We start from the raw sequence: 15,436 nt of genomic DNA on the forward strand, positions 1-15,436 counted from the left end.
AAAAGGCAGTTGGGAAAGTGCATATGCGGAACAGGGAGGGAAAAAAAAGAAAAAGTAGGATTCCATCTCTTACTAGCCCATGTAGATACATTTTAGGCAATATAGTGAACAAAACTTCTGGAACAGCTGCAACACATTCCCTGGAGCACAAAAGCTACTGTCATTACAATTAATCTCATAATGAACAATACTAGGAAAAATGTAAGACAGCAAGCTGAATAAGTACCATGCAGCAATATTGGGAGCCTTATATGCAATCTTGCCAATGAGATACATATCCTGTAAATAATATATTGATTTTGCTTAATAGAAGGCCACTGAAAAAAATCAAGCAGGAAAGCAACAGCTGGATGTAGATAAATTGCTTCCAAATGAACACAGTGGGAAGGGAAGGAGAGGGGGGGGATCCATGGCAACAGCTTCTTTCTGTGCTGCATCTCCCAAAATTAGAAAACCATTTTGCCTGTGCTGGGAACAGGTGAATGAAAAACTATGAAAAATATTTATAAAGCGTTTTCATCTCTGGAAAAGACGATGAAGTAAAAGTCTGTTTTTCTGTAAAAAATACTTGCCTCTATCCCCAAGGTGAGGGAGTTGATCCCTGAGCTAAAGGAACACATTGCTGTGCCCAGATCTTAGCGACGGTCTGTTGGAAACCTAGACCTATCAAGATCACCATGTATAGACAACAACTGAGCTGAACATGTGAATAGACAGCTTATAGCATAAAGATTGATTTTCTCTGAAAAGCCTTGGTTCTAAATAAATAATACTTGGCTTTAAGAAGGCTGTCTGGTCAGTTTATTAACAACATGTTACTGCTTCTGGAAAGAACAGAAGTGCAAAACAGCACTTAGACCTGCTGAGACAATCTCAATTAGTGCTGGGCCATTGCAGCCCAGGGCTGTGTATCAGAGTGGGAGAGACACAGTGTTCCCCTCTGAGGAAAAACAACAGACCATGCACCAAGACCTTAGAAAGGACATCAACAAGTATCAGAGGGGCAGTTAAATTATCAATAATAATAGCAATTGCTTGCATCCCAATGTTTTGCTTAAAATGATAGTGGCTTTTGTCTATTGTAATAATATAATAGTCTCTTAATAGGTACCAAATGAGCCAATATTAACAAAGGAAATGCAGAGTAACAATAAATTGTTTACTAGGAGTAATAAGAGCAAAATGAAGGAAAGGCCTTCTCTGTTATTCAGCCAGATGGAAAAACAATAGCCGATGATGTTGGGAAGGTTGAAGCATTTAGTGCCATTTAATGGAGTCTTCACTCAAAGGGTTAGTGGCCTAACAACAGCAAGAAATGTACAAAAGTTTTAGATGTAAGATCAGGATATGAAATATTCAGAGAAATCAGATGTTTATACATAAGTGAACCTGATAAAGTTCACCTTAGAGTACCTAGGGAGCCAGTTGAAGCAGCTGCCTCCGAGAACCTGAAGGAATGGTGAATTTCCAAAAAACTGAGGAAGATCATAGGATCGTAGAATACCAGGTTGGAAGGGACCTTAAAGATCATCTGGTCCAACCTGTCTTGGCAAAAGCACAGTCTAGACAAGATGGCCCAACACCCTGTCCAACTGAATCTTAAAAGTGTCCAATGCTGGGGAATCCACCACTTCCCTGGGGACATGATTCCAATGGCTGATTGTTCTCATTGTGAAAAATTTTCCTCTTGCCTCCAATCAGAATCTCCTCAGAATTAACTTGTACCCATTACCACTCATCTTTTCCATGTGACTCCTTGCAAAAAGGGAGTCTCTGTTTTCTTTGTAGCCACCCTTTAAATACTGGAACATGGTGATAAGATCTCCCCTAAGCCTTCTTTTCTCAAGGCTGAACAAACCCAGTTCTCTCAGCCTTTCCTCATATGGCAAGCTTCCCAGTCCTTTGATCATCTTTGTGGCCCTTCTCTGGACCTTCTCTTTTTTGTACAGCAGGGACCAAAACTGAACACAGACATACTGGTCTTCAAAAGTGGAAGAAAAGTGACACAGGAAAATTCAGGTAACTCCCTACCCAGGAAAATGCTGGAACAAATAACCCAGATATCTAGTTTTAAGCAGCTAAGAGATAAGCAATAGCCAACATGCAGGTGTCAAGGGCAAAGCCTCTCTACTCTCAGCTTTGCATGTAGGAGAAAAGGCTGTAAATGATGGGTATCTTCACTTTAGTCTTTTGATGCTGTTTCACACAACATTCTTCATAAGCATATTAGAGAAACATGGTCTCAATGAAATTGTTAACAAATGGTGCTCAGCTAGTCTGCAACCTGAAGGACAAGTCACCAGTGGTTGGCAGACTGATGAATATATCTATCAACATTCACTAGGGTTCTCTTCTGGGTTAGGTAATGAAGAGGGAAGGAATGTCCCTGTTAAAATCTGTAAGCAGGAGAAAAAGGAGAGAGGAAGTCAATATTCACTTTCAGAAGATACAGTTAAAATGAAAATGTATACCCTGACAACAAGAAAAAGCAAATAAGATGCTCTTCAATGGGGACAAGGGCAAAGACCTTCTGTTTGGTGCGAATAATCAGCCACCTCAACTGAGGACTGAAATCACTGGCTGATAGAAGAAGGTGGCTTACTGTCTCTAGTAGATCACAAGCTGAGCATGACTTACTCAAGCTGCTGAGAAATAATGGAACTCTGTATGGACAAGTGGAAACATGAATGTAGACAGGCGGAAGCAATCACGCTGTTCTTTCTACTCATGCTCAGCTTTAGAAATACGCCCAGTCTGGGGCACTGCACATCTGGAGAGATGTTGATTGATCTGAGCAGGAAGAGGCCAGAAAAGAGCAAAGAGGAGAATCAAGGACCACTTGAAGAAGTCTGAAAGAAGTGTGATTCTTTATTTTAAACATGGGATAGTTCTGTGGCAATATGCTTAAGCATGCCAGGTTGATGAAGGTACTGAATATCTACTAAGTACAGGACAAGTAGTGAAAAGTCTGGAAGATTAGGCTACATTTTAAGGAACACTTTCTAACGATGAAGCACTAAGCTATCTTAGGCAGCAATGAAGTCTGCAGCAGTGAAGATTTTTAAGGACATGTCAGTGGAAAAAAATGTGTTAGGAGTGGGCTACTTAATCCTGCTCTGGAAAAAGCAGAAGTAACCCAGATGTAAACTCTAGTTCTATCTTCTGTGAGCCCATGATTTGAGAACCACAGCAGTTTTGTCCTGACAAATCCACCACTTTCTTCCCAAGCGAGGGAATGACTGGATCTACTTAAGCATTTCCTGCACACAGAAATGTTGCCAGAGGCATCATTGAGAAACCACGAACTAGAGCAGAGTGCTAATCAAACTAGAAATGGGGTTTTGGAGAAACAGAAATAGAACAAGGAAAAATGGTTCAAGGCCAACGTTTCATGAACCCATAAGACTTAGAGCTTAACACCCAAAAGTTCTGCAGGGACACAGTGATCATGCATCCATCTATATCTTTGCTTTTCTCTCTAACTCAAGAGGAGCACAAGAGAAATATGTCATGCTATACCAAACATCATCTGGTATAGGCACATTGAAGGTACTGTGACAATAAGACAGTAGGTCAACCTGGCCAGGCAACAGCTGCTGTTGGGACCAAGGGTAGCTCTTGAGGAAAGGGAGCTGAAGGCAAGATGCATCTTACAGCGAGCAGAGACCTGGGACCATGGAGAAACAGGCTAATAGCCTGGAGAGGCAGAGAGCTGGGAAAGTGTGACATAGACACTCATTTGCCTATGTGTCTGAAAGTGACATGCTTTGATTCTGGATCTCTTTCAAAGGTAATATGAACAGTGATTCTCATTCCTCTCTGATTAGCAAAAATCAAAATTACAGGATTTGACTTGTTGCTTTAAATAAGTGATAGAAGTATAAGGAAGTGGTTAATGATGCTGCTGTGAGAAAGCCTAACCAATTGCTGGACGACATGTGGTTCTGAAAAAAAAGAGAATGGACAAAAATGTCAAAAATATTCAAAAAGTGTTTTTTAACTTGTATCCAGAATGCAAATATTCTGGAGCTTTTCTTGTTTTTCTGAAGTGTAATGACTACACATCCGAGTTAAACAGGAAAGAAATGGTTTTGTTTGGTTGTTTGGGTTTTTTTTTTTAATTTTGGAGTGGGCTTTGGTTTTTTCTTCCTGGAATTTTTTGGGATAGATGATGTAGATCCTACTTCAGCATCTTGTTCCTCCATTAACAGAGCTAGACCAGGAATGCAGTGATGAATCAGATTCAGGGTGTAGTAATTTTCTCTTCAAGTACTTTATGAACAGTAGCTGGCTTGTTTCTTGGAAGTCATAAAAGGTTTGATGGGCATGTAGTTATCCCCCTCACTGAAAGAGGAGTTATAGAGCAGGGCCATGACGTATGATACCCTTGTTTTTAGAAAGTCATGGATAAGAACAAAAACCTCCATGTCATAGTCCTGTATTCAGATGACTAGATCATATGTTTGCACTGAGTCATAAAAGATAGCAGGAAGGAAGTAAATACTCAAGATCAGCACTCTATGCAGCTAAGCACAGATCTATATCTAGTGGTTCAAAGGATAAGACTTGGCTCACATTTCAGAAAAAAAGCACTCTCTCATCAGAACAGCTGGTCAGAACATAAGATTTGGAGGCTTCTTTTGTAGGAGGTTGATGGCCCACCTGCTGGGGGGGTTTAGTCCTCAGCTGAGTCACAAAACTATATAAAACAGTAAACTAGTAGCTCCAGGGCAGTCTTTGAGAATTGTTTTGGATTAATTGGTCAACCAAATGTACAAAATTTGTCTCTGGCAGGGTAGGGCTATGCTGTTTTTTCCACAAAGATAGAGATACTTTGCAAAAGTAATTTGCTAAGTTAAAAAATGGAAATTTTCATGCAAGAAAGAAAAGTTAGCTAACTTTTAAATCCTCCCTGTTCTGCAGCTTTTACTCAGGCAGTTACAGCCACCTTTTCAAAATATCTCAACACCTGACACGCTGAGCTTTTGACAAGTTGGCCTCTGGCTTTAGCACCCAAAAAGACATGTCAGTACTTCTGGTGGTGAGTCTGAGTGCTGAAATGTTAGCACTAGAGCTCTTGGAGATGGTGCCAAGTCAGAATGTGATTGATTGCTGATAATTTTTAACTCTGCAAAAAAGAGAAATCTTGAGGTCTGGTAATTGTAACTTTACTGTAAATTTGGTTATTTTGTATCTTCTATAGCTCCTTGCAACCAACTATAACATTTGCACACAAATCATCCCTGCACAGAATAAATCCAGAAGGAAATCCAGAATAAACAGAGGTGCATAGGTTATGCAGTTCCAGTACTCCACCCAGCTCCTGCAGCCCCACTTACACACACTACTCTCCATCTCGGCTTCTGTGTAAACATATCTTGTTACTATGGCAACAGCTACATCAAGTGTTCCTTTCATTAAATGGTATTTTTGAGCTATGGAACACATTCTGAGCTGGGAATAAACATGCTGTATTAGCTGCATTTTTTATAATTTGAGAAAGGGTTGTTGTCCACAAAAATAAAATCATGGGGGCTTGGATGCTGGATTTTTATTTTAAATCTCTTAGCATTAAAGCCGCCCATAAAATTTCTACTGAAACAGTTTCTCAAGGAAGCGTTGAATCACTGACCCCAAGATATCTTCATTCAAGGGAATCTTTGCTATACACAAGGCAGGCTTCAAGAGATCACACATGGATTGCTCATTGGACCTTGTAAAGAAAACATCTTGAAAGTCTTCGGAGTCCAGGGAGCTTTTAAGAAGGTCAGTCGGAGTCACTGTTCTCAATATTCCCAGTCCTTATTTCTGCAGAACTGGGACTCCAGGACTGTGCATGTCTTCTCAAGGCCTGTGCCTCTCAGGTATGAGTCAGGTCTTGCATGGGAGATGCTAATTCAAGGGAGAACTGAAAAATAACACTGTTCACTAAGCAAGGCTTGTTTGGGGTTTGTTTCTAATTCACAATTTGCCGTTAATTTAGAGCAAGTTTTTGAGGGTGTTGGGGTTTGTTTTGCTTTTGGGGGGGCAATTTTAAAGCACATTTTAAAAATAAACAAAAATAATTGTCTATTAATGTAAAATGCAATGTTCAGCATATAGTTTATTGTGTAACTATCCTGCTGTTCTATATACCAGAGTAACTTGGGTGCTGATTCTTAGTCTCATAAATGTCATTAGGAACAATTCATTCTAATCTTAAGCATATTTTAGGCTATTAAACCTCACTGGCCATTCCTATGCTGAGATTGTATAAAATGAAATCATGCCTTCCACAGAGACATCATATCTTGGCCTCAAGAAGCACAAAAATGAGTCATCTATAATTTTCCTGGCTAGTCTATTTCATCAATCAGTCACTTTTTTGGTTAAAAACATATATTTAGTTTATAACTTGAACTTGTCTGACTTCAGGTTCTAGCAACTTGTCCTGACTGGGCTTTTCTACAGAAAGCCCTTTAATTCCCCATGTTTTTTCCCTGCACGAAGATACATATACACTATAAGCAAGTAACTGTCCAGTATTTATTTAATAAACTTAATAGATTGAGTTGGTTTTCATCTCCATTGCAATTTTCTAGGTAAAGTATCACATTTATGGTTCATTTCTGTACTCTGCAATATTAACACTACAGACAGGGGAACTGAGATGTTGTGGGAAGGTCCTGGAGGATTGTTTTGTGCAAGAGTAAATGGGGGAAAAGTGAGAGTAAAGGTTGTTTCTGTATGTATCCTACCTAACAAGAGGTACATGGTGGAGTGATCTGCTTTCACAGCTATGCTACTTCTGCTGTCTGAATGGAGGCTATGCCTCTGCTCAGCATCACAAAGTGAGTATGTACGACTCAAAGTCATCTGGGAAATGGGGAGCACTGCAAAGAAGGTTCCAGTACACATTTGTCTTATTTGTGCTCAAAGTCTTCTTTAATCACTCTTTGGCCCTACCCACTGCATATGCCTACCGAGGATTTCAACAGCCTTCACGAGCAAGACTGGAGTGTGCAACTGCTTGTTCACCCTTAGCACTCGCTCTTTCAAGGGACTCTGTGTCATCCACACTGCAGCAGCTTTGATGTCATATTTATTTCCTAGTCGTCAATATAAACCACACTAGGTCTAATGCAGCATTATCTTAACTGGCATTAATTGCATTGCTATGATTTCATTCCTTAAAAATTCAACCTGATATCAGATTAGTCCTGATTTAACCTGTGACAGATGTCAAGCTTACAGCTTATTTATCAAATAAAGTTAAGAAAAAAGCCATTTTTAGCCAGTGCCATGATGTTCTTCCAGTCCTCTGAAGTGTATCTGTAGTTCTAAGACTTTTTAGATGAAATTTAACAAATTAGAAATCTCTTACACAATTATTATGGAATGCCATATGTATTTTTTTTCTCTAGTTGATAGTATACATCTAAGTTACTAAAGAGTGCTAAAACATTTCTTCTTGTTTATGTGGTAAAAGTAGAGCTGGACAGAAATCTGTAGCTAAGAAATTCTTACCTTGGACATGCTAATTTGTTGAAATATAAATGACACCACGCTGAGAGTATTTACTTGAAATATCAGACACCTTAGCTGAGCTTTTTACTTTCCCTAATTTCCTCCTTATCAGTTTCACTCCTTACTTTCTGTGGCTCTGGAAAATTAGTTAATTTGAAGGAAGTGTCTATTCTGGAGAGGAACTGTCTTGTGCTCTTCCCCTCTGAGACTGATCAAGTGAGGGTCTCCCTCAGCCTACCTGCTCCAACTACCATGTCCTGTACCCTTTCCTTCCATTTTGCCTTCATCTTTCTTGGGGAAAATAAGTGAAAGTAATGTGCCACAGTAACACTGTTGACCCTGTTTGTCTGTTGGATTTTTGCACGTACCTGCTGTCTCTGTCTGTTTCAGATGTAAGCTCTTAGGGAAAGGAAATAATTACCATTTCATTTTGCCAAACTGCCTAGCACAGTGATAGATTGCTACTTATCTGAGACACATCCTATTCCTTTTAATTTGCTCGGAATATGAAAATATGCAGAAATTTGCTTGCTTTGGTAGGTTTTTAAGAAACAAACATAATGGTGACAAACATAATGATGATGATGTTTACAACAATAATAATAACTTTAACAATATCAGACTTCAAAAGGAGATTTTTCACATCCAACTGAAATTGGTCTTCCTGTTAAATTTTAGTAATGCCAATTTTACTGCATCCCAAAAAGAACTTATAATCCTCTAAACATATCTTGGACTCCTCTCATTGATTTTCCATTTTCTTCATTCATTGTTGCATCACTCCAGTTCTGAGTTCTGTTGCTCACATCTGCCTCTTTATCCATATAATGACACTCCTGTCTGCTCCAGCTAGTTGTTAGCTTCCACCTGACAAAATTATTTTTCTTTCCCCACTTTCTTCCAGATCCTCTCCCTGCTTTTCCTTAAAACTAATATCTGCAACTTCATATACCTTCTGTAAGTCATCTCCACTGTTTTCTGCCTCTCTTTTTTTCATTTTGGATTCACCTTTCCCTCAGCTCCTTTACAAAATCCTTGAAGTTTTGACTGTGCATTTTGCTCCGAATGCTGCCGTAGGTCCCAACGTGTGTCATCACGTATGGAAGGTTTTCAAAGAGCTTCACATTTCTGTCAAGTCTTCCATTTTCTCTGACATGCATTTTCAGGCCAGGGAAACAAAATACCTTTTTTACGGTTTTCTCCTTTTGGCCATCGCGTGTTACCCAATACCATTTTGGCCTGGTCCTGAGAGAAAGATTTGTCTGCAGTTGTTTTACTAAGTCTTTTTTAATATTTTGATATATTTTGATACTTAAAACAAAGTAGAATATATCTTGGGTCTCTTTTTTTCTTTGAGTTGCAGTTCCCACAATACTCTCTCTCACTGCTTTATTGCCTGTTCTTTACCTTTGAGTTTCTGCAGCTTTTGCTTCAAGATGAAGTGTTCTGAGAGATTTCATTTTCCCACGTACTACAAGACACATACATTCACAAAGCTAAAACAACTATCTTCTGCAGTAGCGTCAACAAAGTCTTCAAATGCCAAACAGCTCTCCTATTGTCTGGAAGAAGATTTCATGCCCACCATCAATCACAGCAGTAGTGTTCTCTTTTTTCTGTATTTATTATCTATATTCTTGGCTGAGGATTCATGGCAGTTGGTTTCTCTATCAATCAACTGCAAGACACACAAACACTTGGACATTGTGACACCTAGCACCATCCTGTCTTACAGCTAAGGGACTAGGTAACAGAGCAGGATCTATGGAGGTCTGGAGAGGCTTTGCACCTGCACAAGAGAAGCGTATTTCCACAAAAGGAATCTTTTAGGTGAAACTGATAGAAGAGCACCTTTGGGATTAGGCCTCTGTAGGTTATCTGTGAACACTAAGGTACCAGAGAGACCCCACTGTAGCTTTCTGAATCTCATCCACATTACAGGTCATTATCTCTGTGCACAAATGTGCTCAGGAAACAGGCATTAAGGACTTGATTCAACATTTGATTGAATCAGTTGAAGAGTCTGTTGACTCATCTGGGAATGAATCAGGGCCTGATTTACCTATTTGTGAACACACAACCCTAATCATTCGTTATTTTCACCATTATTTTATAATTAATATTTTTAATCATCAAGCTTTTAAAAACTGTTGCTTGAATAGATCAAGCACTAAAGCATGAGGAAAAAAATGTTTAATTTGCTTTCAAAATGGATTAATGAAAGGAAGATTTTTGTTTAGGCCTGGTACAGTTTGTTTTCTGCCATTAATCACTTTAATGTCCTAGAACATTCTGAACGCATGCTCTGTTGTCTCTAATTGGCAGTGAGGCAACCTAATTACAGGAAGATACACACAAAGCAATGGCACTTAAGGTGAACATATCATGAGGTAATTTCAGAGGCACTTGAATGAAATTGGCTAAAGATGCAGGCCCACAGAGTGACTGGATTGCTAGGAGCAATGCGTAGCATTTGGAAGATATCTTTACAGAGAATAGGGTCAGGAGAAACCATCTCGGTGAGAAGGGTATGCAGAACAGGAAAGATACCATTTCAGACAGAATAGGCAGGGAATCCACTGATCCAAACAAACAAATCAAGCTTAAATTTTCAAGGTACCTAAAAGTTTATCACGATTTGACAGAACCCAGGAACAGAGAAGTTAAAATCAAAAGACTAACTTAAGAGGCATTTCTTTTTAGAGACCCAAACTATGCTCTGTCTCACAGTTCCTCAAATAACCCCATATCTATGGATACTTTTGCCTCCCAGCAGACTCACCTCCTTATGGTCTAAGGAGTTCTCAGGTATGCCAAGCGCTTGCTGTCTTACTTCTACAGCATTTCAGCAATATTGCATCCAGCCTTCAGTGCTCTTCACTATCAGTGTTGATTGGTGAGTGGATTAACTCAAGAGGTAGTGAATAGTTTGAGTTGAACATAATTTTTTGAGCCCTCAAATATATAATGTCTTATGCATTCAGTTTGATGATGGCACACATGATGTTGATACTGGGTGGTACAACTAGACAAGGAACAAGCATCAAGTTATTTTAAAAGGCAAAAATATGAGATCAGACATATATTTATAGCCAAATAAGCAACCACTTCCATCAGCAGTAGGAGGGTCACCATTCCCATTTGGGTCCTTTTTTAAATAGAAGAAAATATTTGTAGATTGGAGTATTAATGCCTTATGAAGCACAATTAATAAGAAATGCCATTACACAGGTGGTATTCATGAGGGCACTAAATGCTTTGATCGTAAATTCCCCTGTGATAAACACAAACTGAGCTTCCAGTCAGGTCACACTAATGGTCAGAGGTTGATTCATGTGTCACCAGTCAGCAAAGAGGTTGAAACTTGCTTTGATAATAATAGTGCTGGAAACAGGTTAGGTTTTAACCCCTTATATGTGATATTTCCACAGCTGCTCGTATATGTACCTTCCAAAATGTCTTGGTGCAAGGTCTGCAGCAGCAGAACCTCACAGTTACTTTAACTGAAATGGCTGAACCTAGTGCTTTGCTTAATGCATTGACATGAAATAAGCTGACAGTAGTCCAACTACTGTAGCCAAAAGCAGAAGTGCCCTTCAAATGTAACAGGTCATAATGACTTCTATTAAAACAGGGGAACTGGCACCTGGCTGAATTTCAATAGTTCCTCTGAATGTCCTGACTGACAAGTTAAACACGGGCTTATTGTGTGTTTGCTGCAGCGTTAAGGCAGGCACAGCCCAGCAAAGAGGAGCAGTACTCAGGGAACAGGGGAAGAATGTGGCTGGAGATTTTGCAGGTAAAACTAAATGCAGCTTTGCCATCTGTTCCAGTGTGTAAACAGATTAGGGGTGTCATGCTTTTTATCTGGATCAGGTCATTTCTCTCCCATTAAGTCACTGATATGCTATGTGAATCCAGCTTTGTTTTGACTAATTTGAATTTAGAACAATATCTTATCTCACTGGGCCACCCAGGCAAAAGCGATAACATAAAGGAGAGTGTTTTTCCTGTCCTGTAATTAACATTTCATAGCCTTTATCTGCAACAAATTATCAGTTCAGTGTCTCTTCTGTTCCCAGCCTTCCTAGGCAACTGGTGTACTAGCAGATATTAATACGAACACAGACTGTTTGAGACACTGTGGTATCGTACCTGGACTTTATGAATAGATCTGTAGAAGGCATCATTCAAAAACAGAGAGACGGACTATTTCCACATCTTTAAATATTCACAGAATTCATCCAATTTTAATATGGTGACTGTAATAAGCAAATGGTGTTTTTTCTTACTGTTTAGAGAACAGCCAACTCTGTCCTGATTAGTGGTGGGATTTACTTTATTAGCCCCTAAAAATAATGAGTTATTTGTCTTGCTTGCTGTGACAGTTTGACACTGCACATATGAAGACCTATTTTAAGCAGCCTCCAGTGGCTCTCTTCCAAAGGAAGATCCCCCTCTTTCCTGTGACTGACTAGCACAGCAACAGGCAAAATGTCCCAAGTAGGGAAAACACCATCTGATTTGCTAGGCAATAAAGCACATCCTTTCCTAAGGCTTGCATTGCATTTCTAGGTGCGTCTTTAAAAATTAATCAGCAACCACTAAACAGGGCTAGCAATTCTGTGACATAGTTACGGGAAACTTAAGAATACTCAATTCCCTTTAAGTGGCTGGATGTGCCAGCATACTGAACACATACCACAAGGAGGTATTAACAATGTAGGAATTTCCTGTACTCACCTTTCCCCACTGGTCTTGGTGAACTAACTGAGATCAGCTGGCTTGTCTTTCCACACATGCTGTGCCCTGAGCACTGCTGTCACAATCCACAGAAACAGGTTTCCCCTGTGAAAATCCCCTCTCCAGGGTGAATTAATATGTTACTTTGCCTTTCATTATGGAAGTCACATCAAAATATTCCTTTCCAGGTCAGCATAGTCACAACTAATGAATTTCCAAATTTCTTCTTAGCTTTGTAACAATGGAGTGAAGTCTTTTCAATGTTCAGCCTAAAAGCAATAGAAGGGGGTATTGTATATTACTTTGAGAATTTTTATTAAGCCTAGCGAGTAATACATCCTTCTCTCAGGAATGTGCTTCATAGCTCTTCAACCACCATCAAACTTCTCTTTGCTGAGGTTTTGGGGGATTTTCTTTATTCTAAGAATCTTATGGTGACAGCCAATGAGCCCAAGCACAGATTAATAGTAACGCTCTTTTTATCTGTTAACATAAAATCCAGAATTTTGTGATGACGAGTGAGCCCAAAGAGGAGGTGTGATTTCCCATTGAAACAAGGGACATTTTTAGTTCTAATTTTTATGGAAGGATTATATTTCTTTCACAAATGGCAGCAGGTAAAACTTGTCTCCAAGAAATGCTGATATCCATTCACTTTCCACTGAACTGAATGCAATCCAAACCTTTAACAGAATGAAACTGTCAACTTTGCCCATCAGGAAAGTTGCCCATGGAGACTGAGCAACTTATTAAAGACAGTTGACCTTTGATAACTGCGAACACTCAATGGGATGATGCCATTTTTCAGCAGTCATCCTGGCGGTGTACTGGAGGACTTAGACATGTATATGCACCTACAGAAGAAAGGAGAGTCTTTTTTCTAGATATTATTCTGTATTCTATAAACACCACAAGATATGCAGCACAGCTATGTCTTTCACAGGAGTGCTCTCAGAGGGCCAGATTTTCATTTCCTCTAAGGCACTATGAAGGAACTGTATTGTAAATAAGAATTCAGACCCTGTCTTACTGGAGATTTGTGGTGTATTAGAGGAAAAAAAAAAAAAAAAAGGAGAAAAATAGAGAAAGGTAGAGAAAGCTACGCAGGCAGCTTCTTGTAGAAATGGGCAGACATAGTAGGAAAACAAGAAGAAAGGTTTTGGTAGCTGTAGCTGAGGGATAAAGGAGTGCACACAGGTTGAAGCATGGTTAACAGAAGGGTGGGATATAAAAAAGTTCTATCAGACATACCAATGGCAAAAGATCTTTGACAATAATGCACTTAACCATAAGAAATGGTAAGGGATCTCTTATCACCCAAGTCAGGATGAGGAAAACCATAAAAGATTGATTAACTGGAAATGGTAAAAGTCAGAGTTTGAGGGTTTGTGTACATGTCATTCTCTGTTTTTCAGACATGTATTTGCATTGTTCTGAGATGACAGACAATAAGGCTGTCAGGAAATTATTAATTCTGAAAATGAGGATGGCTTTATATATGTCTCATCAGTGACTTTTATCCAGATTAATCAATACATTAATAATGGCAAATAATTCATCTCAAAGGAATTCTAGCTATTTTCTATAAAACCAAAATTCAGAAGATATTTCAGTCTCAGTAATTTGGTTCTGTATTTATCTTATTCAAATGCTTTCCTTTCACTATTCCTTCTGCTTATAACTTTAGTTTTGAAGGACTTTTCTTTTTCCTTTCCCCTTTTCATACAATGAATAACACCTCTTAAGATTAGATGCATAAATGTTACACAAAAAGACTGTGGCAAATCAAGTTCAAATAAGAGTTTCTTATAAGTGTTCTTGCCTATCAATTTACCATTATACTTTTCTTCTATGATGTTAATCATCCCTCTTCTTTCTATACAGAAACACAGAGGCAGGAAAGATCTTTTCTATGTATGTTTTGCAGCAGCTTTGTTTCATCAGCTATAAAATCCCTGCTTAAAGGAAATCAGTGGAATAAATTCAGTGGCATCAGGACTCCACTTACACTACCTTGGGCATACAGTTGTAGAAATTCAAGTGTATGAAACTTCCTCCCCCTTTCCAATATGGTCCCTACCAATATCTTTCAGGGTTGCAGGGAAAGGAAAATAATCAGACCTGTCTCTATATTTGGAATGCCATGCTACAAGCCATATCCAAAATTCAATTATATAAATAAAATATAGTTATTACATATCATCATAGTCTCTTGGTCAATGTTGTGTTTGAATATACGTATCAGCTTACGAGTAGCCAAGGCAACCTGCTTCCCAGTGCTTCCCAAATAGGCCCTACATGCCCGCTGCCTACTGCAATTGCTGCTCCTTGCCTTTACAATGGGATGCTGCATCTCCTGTTTCATTTCAGTCTGACAGCAGACCCACTTCCCAGCATCGGTTCAGTTAGGTATTTGTCCATCTGCCCGGCTGAGAACAATAAGCGAACTGAAAAGAAAGTCATTGAATGTATAGGACATATAGGGATGGTTTATAGAGAAAATTGTGGTAGGTCGACCCTGGCTGGATGCCAGGTGACCACCAAAGCCTCTGTATCACTCCCCCTCCTCAGCTAGACCGGGGAGAGAAAATATAACAAAGGCTTGTGGGTCAAGATAAGGACAGTTTAATAAAATGAAAGCAAAGGTCGCGCGTGAAAAGCTAATTAAAACAAATGATGTTATTCTCTGCTTCCCATCAGCAGGCGATGTCTAGCCACTTCCTGGGAAGCAGGGCTTCAGTACGCGTAGTGGTGGCTCCGGAAGACGAAAACGGCCCCCTTCCATCTCCCTTTACTTAGCTTTTATATCTGAGCTGACGTCATATGGTATGGAATATCTGTTTGGTTAGTTTAGGTCAGCTGTCCTGGTTATGTCCCCTCCCAAGATCTTGCCCAGCCCCAGCCTGCCGTTGAGGGAGGGGGCAAAAATGTTGGGGAGACAGCCTTGGTGCTGTGCCAGCGCTGCTCAGCACTAGCCAAAACACTGGTGTGTTATCAACACCTTTCTAGCTACCGATGCAGAGCACAGCACTATGCGGGCTGCTATGGGGAGAATTAACTCCATCTCAGCCAGACCCAATACGAAAATGAATTCCCAGACCAAAACTGAACCTTGTCGTTCTGCCCCTCTCACCTATATAGTGAATCAGTAATGCTAAATCCTCTAAATACTCACCGTGGTGAACAT

General features: G+C 39.5%; 1 long non-coding RNA gene across 1 annotated transcript; it reads left to right on the forward strand.

Annotated features, from left to right (window-relative positions):
* Positions 1 to 3,496: 3,496 nt before the first annotated feature.
* On the forward strand, positions 3,497 to 14,862 carry LOC115352686. Its single transcript, XR_003927234.1, has 3 exons — positions 3,497 to 3,507; positions 3,886 to 3,891; positions 14,748 to 14,862. It is a non-coding gene; the product is annotated as an uncharacterized LOC115352686 (long non-coding RNA).
* Positions 14,863 to 15,436: the final 574 nt, after the last annotated feature.

The sequence above is a fragment of the Aquila chrysaetos genome, chromosome 17, assembly GCF_900496995.4.
Source record: "Aquila chrysaetos chrysaetos chromosome 17, bAquChr1.4, whole genome shotgun sequence".
NCBI lineage: Eukaryota > Metazoa > Chordata > Aves > Accipitriformes > Accipitridae > Aquila > Aquila chrysaetos.